The 12,294-nt window shown below is 41.9% G+C and overlaps 1 protein-coding gene across 7 annotated transcripts in view; it reads right to left on the bottom strand.

The window, feature by feature from the left end:
* Positions 1–9,767, bottom strand: part of rc3h2 (ring finger and CCCH-type domains 2) — a 113,583-nt gene extending 103,816 nt beyond the window's left edge. For 6 of the 7 annotated variants that reach the window (XM_063073338.1, XM_063073331.1, XM_063073329.1 and 3 more), the window contains exon 1: positions 9,567–9,767. The gene's annotated coding sequence lies outside the window, so the exon portion shown is untranslated. Of the gene's footprint in view, positions 1–8,736; positions 9,513–9,566 lie in introns of those variants that run through there. The other variant, XM_063073335.1, reaches the window with a different exon arrangement.
* Positions 9,768–12,294: the final 2,527 nt, after the last annotated feature.

Raw genomic sequence — 12,294 nt, 5'->3', positions numbered from 1 at the left:
TCTACAGGATGCACTGCCTCAGATAGCACCTTCCAAACCCATGATGGGCAGCAAAATCACGAAAATTCCATCACTGGATGTTGTCCTCCAAGTCATACACCATCCTGACTGAGAAATATAAATCACCATTTCTTCACCATCAATAGGGCAGCCTAACAGCATTGTGAGTATACCCACCACTTAAGGACTGTAGTGGTTCAAGAAGGCAGCATGCTACTGCCTACAAAGTTAATTCAAGATAGGCAATTAAATTAGGGTGCCACAGTAGTGTAGCAATTAGCACAAAACTATTACAGCTTGAGGTGTCGGAGTTCAGAGCTCAATTCCAGTGTCATCTGTAGACAACTTTGTACATTTTTCTCCATGTATTCAGCTTTCCTCCCACAGTCCAAAAACGTAGCGGTTAATAGGTCATTGTAAATTGTCCTGTGATTAGGCTGCGTTAAATGGGTGGGTTACTGTGCAATGCGGATCGAAGGGCCGGAAGGGCTGCATTGTATCTCCAAATAAATGAAACAAAATAAATAAAAATAAATACAATCAGTCTGTGAATCCCACATCATTTGAATAAATATAAACTGTAATTCTATCCTAGTTTATCCCAACTAATTTGCAGCATTAGTACATTAATAATACTTGATTTGTTGACTTTCAATAGTAAACACTCCAAGAAACCTCAATTAAACATTTACAGCAAATAGAACTTCATACAGAAATACTATAATGCCACAGACAGCTGTGCAGGCCAAGTCATTGAGTATATTTAAGGCAGATATTAATAGGTTCTTGATTAGTCAGGGCATCAAAAGTAATGGGGAGAAGCTGGGAGAATGGGGTTGAGAGGGATAATAAATCAGCCATGATGGAATGGTGCAGCAGACGCGATGGTCTTATAATGCATTGCTTGGCTACCATTCAGTTTTAAGATTCATCTTTTAATCTAGAAATGCAAAACGTGCACTTAGATATACTGAAAAAGCAATTCACAATCTGTTCTTGTTCTGTTTGAGACAACTTCCAAACTATTAAGTACAAGCATAAAGCAATAAATTGACAAAGTGAAGACAATGCATAACATGGCCAATAACAAGACAATGCTAAATCCAATACAGGCCCAACAAATTTACAATCATCTTTGGTTTTAAATCCTAGCTTATGATATGTTATTGATTTTAGTCTATGTAACAGTTAACAGACTACAAGTTAGTCCGAATGCCATTCAGTCAGAGATGAAAAGAGAAAACTCAAGGTTTCCATCATATATCCAATATTTGTTGCAACTACAAACATATGGGCACAAGAGCCAAGATCAAGATAATTTATTATGTTCTTCACCAGCTACCCTCATATTGTCTCAACGTTCGTATTTTGTTGCACATGGGTCTCGGCTGGTTTGATCACATGCTGAGATAATGTGAGTGAAACTCAACTCCACAATCAGTAAACACTCCAATTCCTAAATAAACATGTGCTGAAGATTTGTTCATTGGGACAGTTTTGCAGCTTAGACAGTGTACTGGGGCTGAAACAATTACCACAACTGTCCTTCTTTGTACTGAGGAAGTACTGGGTTTGTACCAACAGAGTACCCCCACTGCCTTCTTTATAACACACACAAAATGCTGAAGGAACTTAGAAGGCCAGGCCTGAAGGAACTTAGCAGGCCAGGCAGCATCTATGTTAAAGAGTAAACAGTCGACATTTCAGGACAAGACCCTTCTTCAGGACTCAGGTAGTGGATCTGAGTGAGCACATGGTCGAAGAATCAGAGGGCAGCACAGACCACAGAGAGGGAGCAGTGAGAGAGGGTTTCACTGAACTCCAGAAAGGAAGATTTAAACTTCTTCAAGGTAGGCATCCCTCAAAGAGACAGTAGTAGTAGTAGTAGCAGCAGCAGTATCACAAACACGAGAAAATCTGCAGATACTGGAAACTTAAAGCAACAAGCACAACATCAAGACCGTCCTGATGAAAAGTCACAGCCTGAAACGTCGACTGTTTACTCTTTTCCATAGATGCTGCCCGGCCTGCTGAGTTCCTCCATCATTTTGTGTTTGTTGCTTTGAATTTCCAGTATATGCAGATTTTCTTGTGTTCATGCCCTCCTTTGAACTGGATTTGTACTGGGGCTCAAACGATTACCACAACTGCCCTCTTCTGTATTGGTTTGTACCAACAGTGTGCTGGGGTTGAAACAATTACAACTGCCCCATTTTGTACTGGCTTTGTACCAACAGTATAATGGTACTGAAACAAATAGGGCAACTGCCCTCCTTTGGACTGGGTTTACAAGGGGTGATTGATAAGTTTGTGGCCTAAGGTAGAAGGAGTCAATTTTAGAAAACCCAGCTAATTTATTTTTCAACATAGTCCCCTCCTACATTTACACACTTAGTCCAGTGGTCGTGGAGCATACGGATTCCTTCTTTGTAGAAATCGGTGTCTTGGACCTCCAGAAGTGGTCCACAGCAGGGGTGATTGATAAGTTTGTGGCCTAAGGTAGAAGGAGATGAGTTATTAACTTCAAACTTTCTGCATTATCACTCAAAGAGTTGAACTGCACGTGCATGTAACGAGAGCTGCATAACTCATCTCTGGGTTCGTGGGAAGAAAGGTAGGAGGAAAAAATGATCAAGGAAAAGCAAAATAAAAGGATACATATTTGGAGTAGATGGGCAAGCTGGGTGGCAGTGTTAGCTGTGAGGAGGATGCTAAGAGGATGCAGGGTGACTTGGATAGGTTAGGTGAGTGGGCAAATTCATGGCAGATGCAATTTAATGTGGATAAATGTGAAGTTATCCACTTTGGTGGCAAAAACAGGAAAACAGATTATTATCTGAATGGTGGCCGATTAGGAAAAGGGGAGGTGCAATGAGACCTGGGTGTCATTATACACCAGTCATTGAAAGTGGGCATGCAGGTACAGCAGGTGGTGAAAAAGGTGAATGGTATGCTGGCATTGATAGCGAGAGGATTCGAGTACAGGAACAGGGAGGTACTACTGCAGTTGTCCAAGGCCTTGGTGAGCCACACCTGGAGTATTGTGTGCAGTTTTGGTCCACTAATCTGAGGAAAGACATCCTTGCCATAGAGGGAGTACGAAGAAGGTTCACCAGATTGATTCCTGGGATGGCAGGACTTTCATATGATGAAAGACTGGATAAACTAGGCTTATACTCGTTGGAATTTAGAAGATTGAGGGGGGGGATCTGATTGAAACGTATAAAATCCTAAAGGGATTGGACAGGCTAGATGCAGGAAGATTGTTCCTGATGTTGGGGAAGTCCAGAACGAGGGGTCACACTTTGAGGATAAAGCGGAAGCCTTTTAGGACCGAGATTAGGAAAAACTTCTTCACACAGAGAGTGATGAATCTGTGGAATTCTCTGCCACAGGAAACAGTTGAGGCCAGTTCATTGGCTATATTTAAGAGGGTGTTAGATATGGCCCTTGTGGCTAAAGGGATCAGGGGGTATGGAGGGAAGGCTGGTGCAGGGTTCTGAATTGGATGATCAGCCATGATCATACTGAATGGCGGTGCAGGCTCGAAGGGTCGAATGGCCTACTCCTGCACCTATTTTCTATGTTTCTATGTTTCTATGAAAGATCTGAGAAGTGCAAAGAACATTAGTCACAGTGGCAGTTCCTTTTAATAACTCATCATGATAAGGATTTCTCAGCAGACAATTCCATGTTAATAAATATTCTGACTTGGAAATCCAACAATCTAGGTTAATTCACATGATAAAACACCTGAAATTATTTTCTTAAAAGCCAGTTCTTTCCTAAGACCATTTAAGCTTTATTTCTGAACTTATACGCTATTATTTCTCACATGGTGACATAAAGAAGGAAAATAAATTGTAAAGAATACAAATTGGAGGGGAAAACGAAGAAAAGTCTGTTTATCTCCTGATTATCTGCAACTAAAATGCACAAAATGGAACACAACTACTTCTAAATATCCTGAAGTCTGACCTTAAATAATCTGCAAGACACATTTGATGCAGAAGAAAAAGGCTCAAAAAGTGAACCCAAGGCTTTTGGTACAATTGACATGTTGAATGCCTACAGCTGCGATAATTATGAGACTTGCTCATTGTCACAGTCTTTCATGTTTAAGATTTACATAATTAAATACCATTAATGCCGAAACCCGTCATAGCCCTTTGGATTAGTTATAAATAGAGTCCAAAATTTAAAACCACACATTACTCCAACAAGTTACATCAACAGAATGAATAAGACTGAGTGAAAAAGCCTGTTACTTAAAACAAAACAATCTCCCATTGCAATACACCAATAACCAAACTACCCAACAATAAAGGTCATAAGAACGTGCATACCAACACATGACCACACAAAGTAAGTTTCACACTTCTCTAGCTTGAGGAAACACATTGCTTATAATATTTTAGAGCATGATCATGTCTCAGCTGTGAAGTCTGAAGGTTGTGTTAAATGGCAAGTGATTCATCGAGCAACAATAGAAAGTTAAGGGAGAAAACAGTCAGCCATCCAAAAGTGGCATTTGTCCAATACTAGCATGGCTTTTGTTTACTCATATAGCAATTTGTGACATAAATGTTTGATGTGATTACTACATCCACCATCTGCAAAATCTAGAAACTGCAACCAAAGTCCAAATTCCTGCTGTCATTATGATAACAGTGGTACTGCAATTTTCAAATAAGGAATGTCAACAATTGGAAAACATCAACTTGTCCCTTTCTATGCGGTTATCCTTCAGAGAGATGGATAACAAACTAGTTTTCAAACAGGATTCACAGAAAGAATTCCAATTTGGTCTACCATTTTTGTTTTTTTTCCTCTACACAGGAACTTTTCTGGTTCATGTAATCTGATTTCAGAACACTAATTCAAAATCTTGTTTAAATACATTGATGAGATTAGCTCTCCATACCTCAACTTTTAGTTATCTTTCAGTAAGAATATTGCATTTCCCTATGCTGTACAGTCCTATCAGTAGTTCCCAATTCTGTGTACTTCTGTTTCACATCGCATCTACATTTATGCTCTCTAAAGTGATAGTAGATTCCTTCCCAAAAACTAGCAACTTTTCCTGGATTAATATTCACACCAATTACTTCTCTGGAGCTCATCCAAATCACCTCTCTTTGGAGAGTTGTAAGCCAAGAATTAGCAAGGTATCAACTACTGGTGAATTGCAACAGAAACCAACTGTGTACACCTAAAAGCTGGAGATGAGGACTATTTTACTTCCTATTTGGCTTAGGAAGCAGAAACCAAATTACAGCTACCCAAATGCTCCAAGCTCAGTGATAGTAGATATTGGGGGCTTGCTACCAAGACCCACACTCCAAAAGCCTTAAAAGTTTTAACAAGAGGAAGCTAGAAAGAAAATATCATCTTTCAAAGTCTGCGTTCTTTTACATTTTTAAAATGTTAATTTTCAGAAATTTTTCTTAAATTGCTGTTGTTGAAGTTCTACCTGTACTTCAACGTACAAACAAAATAATCCACCCAGCCTTTAAAGCAGTAATCCCCATTCAAATGAATGGAAACTCTGATCCGGTTCTGATTTGGTTTGGATTGGACACACAGGAATCTGTTACTCTCACCATATCCTAAACTTGTCCAAGTAGCAGCAGGTGAACGACAGCAGTTCCTTTCTGAAGCACTGGTCAGAGCCAGCATGATTTGGCCCAACAAACTGACAATGTCAATTTTATCAGATTATAGCCACAGCCTTCTGCAACTGAACCAAATGTTTTATCTAAAAAAAAACTTACTAATTTGCAATAGAATGTCAGGAGGCGTAATCCTCAGATGAGGCACTATACCAAGACTAATCTGCCTATTCAGTAAAATCAAAATTTTATTAAACCTAATATTCCTCCTTAGCCAGCCAGTCATTTCCATTACTGTCTGTGGCTCTACAGAAGATACAAAAATACCTTCTGTAATTTATCTACATAACAGTGACTGCACTTCAAAACAATGCAACAGTGACTGTATTTTAAAGTAATGCAATGTGAAGCATTTCAGATATTTCCCAACAGTTATGATGGAGGATTTCTAACTGGTATTTCTACAAGTTCTTAAAGGGGGAGGAAGGGAAGGTTTCAAATATATAGGTATAATATTAACAGTAGTAAATACCACATCCTTTTGATTTGAAATTGCATGTGATTATTTCACCATCTGCTACATTTGTCACCTGATTTACAGAAGCTCTGAAAAACATCATGTCCCCAGAGGGTATCAGTCAGCAAACTACATACCAACATCAAGACACTCTGTAAATTTTACCACCAAATGTAATCTTTCATTCCCGATGTCACATATTACAATGCAAAATGGAAAGCACTAAAATGTAGTTAACAAACTCATGAATTATACTCTCGTTTTCTTTAAAGTCTCTTCTTGTGTAAATATTTACTGGGCCTACAACAGACTGACATCTCAATGTGTAATTAGTTTTACAACAGATCCATTTCTATCTTGCATTAAAATCAATTTATCCAGCAAAACTACTGAATCACTTTATCACCTTCAACAAGAGTTATACATTCCACTTCACTCAGACAAAAGCATGATGCCATAAGTGACAAATGCCTTCAGATATACTGTTAAAATGACAGACGTTTATATTTTGATGTGGTGAAGACAAACAGAGCGGATTTAGTGTTGGGGAGAATGAGTAAGAGATCAGATTCTGTTTGCTGCGAACATGGAATCAGCAAAGGTCAGTAGGGAATAAATTGGACCGCGTACAAGGTAGCTATGTAGCCAAATTAAAGTGCGTATAAGACCATAAGACACAGGGGCAAAATTAGACTATTCGGCCCATCAAATCTCTGCCTTTCCATCATGGCTGATTTATTATCCTTCTCAACAACATTCTCTTGCCTTCTCCCAGTAACCTTTGACACCCTTACTAATCAAAAACCTAACAACCTTCACTTTAAATACACCCAATGACTTGACTTCCACAGCCGTCAGTGATAATTAATTCCACAGATTCACTACCCAGTGGCTGCTAAAAAAAATTCCTCATAATCTCTGTTCTAAATGGACATCTCTGTATTCTGAGGCTGTCTACTCTGGACCTAGACTTACTCTAACAAACATTCTGTCCACGACTTTCAATATTTGATAGGTTTCAATGAGATCTTCTTCCACCCCTTCATACTTTTATATAAAAGTGTGGGTATACATACGTATACATACACACAAAACATATACATATGAAAATAAAATAGTTCAAGAAGCCACTGAGAAGACAGAAACACAGATAATGGTTTTAGCAGGCAGTAAATGGGGAATTCAGACACAGAAACTTCCGAGAGCACAGGTGTATAAGCTGATGAGGGGCATTGATCATGCGGATAGTCACGAGGCTTTTTCCCAGGGCTGAAATGGCTAACATGAGAGGGCACAGTTTTAAGGTGCTTGGAAGTAAGTACAGAAGAGATGTCAGGGGTAAGTTGTTGTTGTTGTTTTTACGCAGAGCATGGTGAGTGCACAGAATGGGCTGCCAGCGACGGTGGTGGAGGTGGATACGATAGGGTCTTTTAAGAGACTCCTAGATAGGTACATGGAGCTTAGAAAAATAGAGGGCTATGGGTAACCTTAGGTACTTTCTAAGTAAGTACATGTTTGGCACAGCATTGTGGGCCGAAGGGCCTATATTGTGCTGCAGGTTTTCTATGTTTCTATACCATGAAGATGAGAACAAACAGCTATGATGAAGAGGGCTTCGTAGCTCAGTTGAATATCTTGTAAAGACAATCCTTTCCCAGGAGTTGGGTATTCCCTCCATTCGAGCTGGAAACCTATGATTCTTATCTACAACATTGCTACACTGAATTAATTACAGGAACCACCATGGATCAACTCTTCACATCAGAATTCCGAGTGCAATATTTTGTGTTAAGTTGAAATTCAGATGCAGGTAACATTCAGATCAGGCAGCATTGAGCTAGAGAAAGCTCATACTTAACTCCATTTCCTTCTATAGATGTTGCCCATTCTGCTAGAGTACTTCCAGCATTCTCTGTTTCAGAATCAGGTTTAATATCACCAGCATACATCATGAAATTTGATAACAGTGGCAACAGTAGTATCCAATACATAATACAAACTGAATTACACATACACACAATAAAATTAAACAAGTAGTGCAAAAAAGTAGTGAGATAGTGTTCATAGGTTCAATATTCATTCAGAAATCTGATTGCAGAGGGGAAGAAGCTGTTCCTTTGCAAATTACAAACATGGAACCAATTTAAGTTTTTCTCTGCATTTTAATCTTTTAAATCCCACATTGTTTACTCTGCCATTAGTGATACTACCGGTTGTGTGCAATAAAGCAGTAAATATTATTTTAACCCAAGCATAAAAATCTCAACATACTGTACTTTACGATACTTTCTCCTACCCACATCATCAATCCCCTTGTTCTAAACAAAGCCGCCATAATTTGCTTTGCAGGATTAGAAATCTGTGAAGGAAAAGATCTCTCTTCTGCATGTCATTTCGTCAAGTGGTATCATGGTGAAAGAGTGATCACGTTTTAAAAGCACAAAGTCAAAATATGCAAGATAAATCACAGGAAACATGTGGCAGCTACCCTTGGAACCAACGGATGAAGTCTTTCTACGCTTTCTTGCATTTTTGAAATGGACAGGGTGTGACTGAATGAAGGAAATTTTGCACTCAGAAGGCGCCTGCGGTTAGTGCAAAACTTACCGCGGCCGAGCATACACACCCTTGGGTTTAAAAGGAAAGAACACCTCTTTGCTCCGGCACCAAGCGAATGACAATCTGATTGCAGACTCGTGTTGCGCAATTTTACGTGCTCGGTGGAAAGTAATTACGATCACAAGAAGAGGGCGACGTGTTCTGAGACGAAAAAGCGAGCGGGGGGGGGGAGAATATGATGTCGCGGGAGGGAGGGGTGGCAGCTATGAAGAGGAAGGGGATATTAATGGAGAGACACCAGCACCCCGGCCGCCCCCTCCTCAACCAAGGAATACTCTTTCCTCCCAATTCGGCGCCCACAGTTTTCGATTTTATACCATGGTAAGGGATGCCGATCCCTCGCGGAAATAAAGTGCCCCATCCCTTTAGATGTCAGGAGGCAGCGGCAACACAGTCTAGGAGCACGGACGCCGACACCGGGGCAAAACATGGCGATTACACTTGTCATCGAGCCCGGGGGAAAGGTAGCTTCCCGGGGCGGAAGCACGATCTAACACAAGATCACCACACCCCCTTCTACATAACGTTTTAACAATAGTTCTCTTTCATTTGTCGGGTGTGTGATAATTTTTCAAGAAAAAAAGGTTTAAAAACTGAGGGGCGATTCTCAGCCTAACTTGACATTTTCCCAGCGCCCCACCCCATGTCCTGACTGACAGTGGTCTAACCAATCGCCGACTGGTTCTGGCGTGACTGATGCTCCAGAAGCCAATTGTAGGCAGTGCGGAGGGCGGGTCTACGTCAATAACGTTAGGTTGTCTTTGACAGCTGCTTGCGGCCCGAGGCTTAAGGGGAGAGGGGGTAAGAAAACTCTTTACCTTTTCTGTAGGCACTAAGGAGGAGTAACATCCATCTTTCCATCGAAGAAAGAAAAAACTTTTAATAAGTTAACTTCACAGAAGCAATTAATAAATACATGTAAACAGCGGCTTGACCGCGGGTCATAAAAGCCGATGGAAGGTGGAGCCGTTGACGGTGCAGCCCTGCTCCGGCTCCGACATTTTGCTCCGTGTCGCGGCGACTCCCCGTTACGAGAGCCCGCCCAAGAAGGCCGCCTCGCTGCCTTTCTCCAGCGTATCCGTCCGCCAACCGTTTCCCCACCTTCCCACACAAAACATCGGTGTCTCTGGGGGCTGGAGTGTCCTTGTCGCCAGCTGTGAGGTACCAGCAGACATGGACGGTGGTTTTCTGAGGGGGTGTGAGGTGGTTTTCGCCGCCCTCCCGTGACTCGGGGGCATGCGCTACTTTGTGCGCGGTGGAAGGACTCGGCCGCGGCGGCTGCCGGAATGGATGGTGTTGTGCTTGAGGCGGAGCTGCGGCGGTGGGCGGGTGGGCTGTGAATGTGGTTGTCCGGTGGGTCGGTCGGCGGGTTGGGGAGAGCGGCGGTCTCCGTAGGTAGTGCGATGGTAACTTCGTCTGGTCTATAAGTGTGAGTGCATCCTTCCCCAGCTTTGTGGGTCGCTGAACCCGGCGCCAACCTGCGGGGAAGAGCGGATCGTGGACCTGGGAGCAGGAGGCTCGGAAAGCGAGACAAGATGCACGGGAGTGAGCGGAAAGAGAGAGGGATCGTCGCGATGGGAAGGATGCACGGACGCGGAGTCAGAGGACGAAGAGTAGAAGGTTCGAAGAGAGAAGGACAGAATGTACGGACCCAGGGGTGGATGAGGGATGGGAGAGGATGCATTGACCCTCTTGGTGTCGGATCACAAGAGAGGGAATTTACTGAGTGCCTATGAGATGGGTTTTTAGAGCAGCTTGTGCTTGAGCCTACTCGGGGAATCTTAGACTGGGTGTTGTGTAATAACCCAGATTTTATTAGGGAGCTTAAGATAAAGGAACCCTGAGCAGGCAGTGATTCATAATATGATTGAATTCATACTGCAATTTGAGATGGAGAAGTATAAGTTATATGTATCAGTATTGCAATGGAATAAAAGGAATTACAGAGCTTCCAGGTGAATTGGAGAGGGATCCTGGCAGGGATAATGGTAGAGCAGAGGTGGCTGAAGTTTCTGGGAATAGTTCACAAGGTGCTGGATAGATATGTCCCACAGAAGAAGTTGTTTTCAAATGGCAGGGGTTGGCAACCGTGGCTGACAAGGGAAGTTAAGAACTGCATAAAAGCCAAGGAAAGGGCATGTAACGTAGCAAAAGTGAGTAGGAAGTTGGATGATTGGGAAGCTTTTAAAATCCAACAAAAGGCAACTACTAAAGCCATAAGAAGGGAAAAGATGAATTATGAGGACAAACCAGCCAATAATATAAAGCAGGATACCAAAAAGTTTTTTCAGTTATATAAAGAGTAAAAGGGAGGTGAGGGTTGATATTGGACCACTGGAAAATGATGCAGGTGAGGTAGTAATGGGGGACAAAGAAATAGCAGATGAACTTAATGGGTACTTTGCATCAGTCTTCACTGTGGAAGACACTAGCAGTGTGCCAGAGGACTGTGACTGTCAGGGAGCAGGAGTGAGTGCCATTGCTATTACAAAGGGAAAACGTGCTAAGCAAACTCAAAGGTTTTCAGGTGGATAAGTCACCTGGACCAGATGGACTACATCCCAGAGTCCTGAGAGAGGTTGCTGATGAGATAGCAGATTCATTGGTTTCAATAATTCATTGTTTTCCACTGAGGCAAGGGGAGAAAAAAACCAGAGGACATGGGTTAAGGGTGAGGGGGGAAAAGTTTAAAGGGAACATTGGGGAGGGGCTTCACACAGAGAGTGGTGGGAGTATGGAATGAGCTGCAGACGAGGTGGTAAATGCGGGTTCTTTTTTAACATTTAAGAATAAATTGGACAGATACATGGATGGGAGGTGTATGGAGGGATATGGTCCGTGTGCAGGTCAGTGGGACTAGGCAGAAAATGGTTCAGCACTGCCAAGAAGGGCCAAAGGGCCTGTTTCTGTGGTTCTAATCACTTGATTTTGGCATGGTTCCAGAGGACTGGAAAATTGCAAATGTCACTCCATTCTTTCAGAAGGGAGGAAGGCAAAAGAAGGGAAATTGTAGGCTAGTTAGCCTAACCTCAGTGATTGGGAAAATGTTGACGTACATTATTAAGGATGAGGTTTTGGGATACTTGGAGACAAATGATAAAATAAGTCAAAGTCAGCATTGTTTCTGTCAAGGGAAATCTTCCCCTACAAATCTGTTAGAGTTCTTCGAGGAAGTAACAAGTAAGATGGACAAAGGAGAGGCAGTGGATGTCACTTACTTGGATTTTCGGAAAACATTTGATAAGGTCCCACACATGAGGCTGCTTAACAAGATAAAATTCCATGGCATTATACAAAAGATACTGGCATGGATAGAGGAATGGCTGACAGGCAGGAGGCAGTTTGTGGGAATAAAGGGGGCCTTGTTTGGTTGGCTGCCAGTGACTAGTGGTGTTCTGCAGGGGTCAGTATTGGACCACTTCTTTTCACATTTTTGTCAATGATTTAGATAGTGGCTTTGTGGCAAAGTTTGCAGATGATACAAATATAGGTGGAGGGGTATTTAGTACTGAGGAAACAACACATTTGTAACAGGACTTAGACAAG

The sequence above is a fragment of the Mobula hypostoma genome, chromosome 21 (assembly GCF_963921235.1).
Source record: "Mobula hypostoma chromosome 21, sMobHyp1.1, whole genome shotgun sequence".
In the NCBI taxonomy this organism is placed as follows: domain Eukaryota; kingdom Metazoa; phylum Chordata; class Chondrichthyes; order Myliobatiformes; family Myliobatidae; genus Mobula; species Mobula hypostoma.
The sequence above is the reverse complement of the archived record's forward strand: the minus strand, read 5'-3'. Positions and strand labels throughout refer to the sequence as shown.